Source organism: Filicampus tigris, unplaced genomic scaffold, assembly GCF_054856515.1.
Source record: "Filicampus tigris isolate MCC_2025a unplaced genomic scaffold, RoL_Ftig_1.0 HiC_scaffold_58, whole genome shotgun sequence".
NCBI lineage: Eukaryota > Metazoa > Chordata > Actinopteri > Syngnathiformes > Syngnathidae > Filicampus > Filicampus tigris.
The window spans coordinates 37501-40000 of NW_028233437.1; positions in this window are offsets into that span (position 1 = coordinate 37501).

Here is a 2500-nt window from a genome sequence, read left to right on the forward strand (position 1 = left end):
GCCCTGGTAGCATAAAAAAGCTCCAGGGCGCAGAGGCCGACGTGCGTAAAAGCATATCCGAGCAACAGGCACCTTCCCCGGGCTGCCACTAGTGCAGTGGTGGCCGCCTATAATAGCCCTGGTAGCATAAAAAAGCTCCAGGGCGCAGAGGCCGACGTGCGTAAAAGCATATCCGAGCAACAGGCACCTTCCCCGGGCTGCCACTAGTGCAGTGGTGGCCGCCTATAATAGCCCTGGTAGCATAAAAAAGCTCCAGGGCGCAGAGGCCGACGTGCGTAAAAGCATATCCGAGCAACAGGCACCTTCCCCGGGCTGCCACTAGTGCAGTGGTGGCCGCCTATAATAGCCCTGGTAGCATAAAAAAGCTCCAGGGCGCAGAGGCCGACGTGCGTAAAAGCATATCCGAGCAACAGGCACCTTCCCCGGGCTGCCACTAGTGCAGTGGTGGCCGCCTATAATAGCCCTGGTAGCATAAAAAAGCTCCAGGGCGCAGAGGCCGACGTGCGTAAAAGCATATCCGAGCAACAGGCACCTTCCCCGGGCTGCCACTAGTGCAGTGGTGGCCGCCTATAATAGCCCTGGTAGCATAAAAAAGCTCCAGGGCGCAGAGGCCGACGTGCGTAAAAGCATATCCGAGCAACAGGCACCTTCCCCGGGCTGCCACTAGTGCAGTGGTGGCCGCCTATAATAGCCCTGGTAGCCCTCAGCCCTGGTAGCCCAAAGCCCTGGTAGCCCACAGCCCTGGTAGCAAAAAGCCCTGGTAGCCCAAAGCCCTGGTAGCCCAAAGCCCTGGTAGCCCAAAGCCCTGGTAGCCTAAATTAATTTTTCCCATTCATTTCAATGGGTTAGGCTACCAGGGGGAGCAGTACCACTTTTGGCCATTAGGGGCGCTGTAGTAGGTAAAAGTTGATCCCCCCAGTCAGGGGATGAGTTTGCCTACTCGCTAGGTTACCCCTGGTTTCACAAAATACAAGGGGCACATTTTCAGAAACCACTTTTTCAGAACTTGCCACCTCCAGAGCTGATCAGGGGAGCCTCGCCAAACATTAATCCAAGATTGGTGAGGGCTCGTCGGACACCCCACGGGCGATGAGTCGGTGTCTGCCTGGAGCTCATGTCACTCTCAAATATTTTCTAAGTCAACCTCCATGCGCACATTGCAATGAGCCTGCCCGACATAGGGGCACTGTGAGCGGACTCACCGGGGGGGGAGAGGGCCCCCCCGCCTGGAGCTCCACGTGTTGGATTATTTTCTATGTCAACCTCCATGCGCTCAACAGAGCGAGCCTGCCCGACCTGGGGGGTGTTCAATCGGACTCCGCGGGCCGGGCGAGGGCCCCCCCGCCTGGAGCTCCACGTGTTGGATTATTTTCTATGTCAACCTCCATGCGCTCAACAGAGCGAGCCTGCCCGACCTGGGGGGTGTTCAATCGGACTCCGCGGGCCGGGCGAGGGCCCCCCCGCCTGGAGCTCCACGTGTTGGATTATTTTCTATGTCAACCTCCATGCGCTCAACAGAGCGAGCCTGCCCGACCTGGGGGGTGTTCAATCGGACTCCGCGGGCCGGGCGAGGGCCCCCCCGCCTGGAGCTCCACGTGTTGGATTATTTTCTATGTCAACCTCCATGCGCTCAACAGAGCGAGCCTGCCCGACCTGGGGGGTGTTCAATCGGACTCCGCGGGCCGGGCGAGGGCCCCCCCCGCCTGGAGCTCCGCGTGTTGGATTATTTTCTATGTCAACCTCCATGCGCTCAACAGAGCGAGCCTGCCCGACCTGGGGGGTGTTCAATCGGACTCCGCGGGCCGGGCGAGGGCCCCCCCCGCCTGGAGCACCGCGTGTTGCAATATTTTCTATCTCAACCTCCGTGCGCTCAACAGAGCGAGCCCGCCCGACCTGGGGGGTGTTCAATCGGACTCCGCGGGCCGGGCGAGGGCCCCCCCCGCCTGGAGCTCCGCGTGTTGCAATATTTTCTATGTCAACCTCCGTGCGCTCAACAGAGCGAGCCCGCCCGACCTGGGGGGTGTTCAATCGGACTCCGCGGGCCGGGCGAGGGCCCCCCCCGCCTGGAGCTCCGCGTGTTGCAATATTTTCTATCTCAACCTCCGTGCGCTCAACAGAGCGAGCCCGCCCGACCTGGGGGGTGTTCAATCGGACTCCGCGGGCCGGGCGAGGGCCCCCCCCGCCTGGAGCTCCGCGTGTTGCAATATTTTCTATGTCAACCTCCGTGCGCTCAACAGAGCGAGCCCGCCCGACCTGGGGGGTGTTCAATCGGACTCCGCGGGCCGGGCGAGGGCCCCCCCGCCTGGAGCTCCGCGTGTTGCAATATTTTCTATCTCAACCTCCGTGCGCTCAACGGAGCGGGCCCGCCCGACCCGGGCGGCGCTCAATCGGACTCCGCGGGCCGGGCGAAGGCCCACCCCGCCCGGAGCTCCTCACCACGCACCGCACCTCCATTCCCCCACCGACCGATCGGCAACCATGACCCGCCATCGGAGGGCCC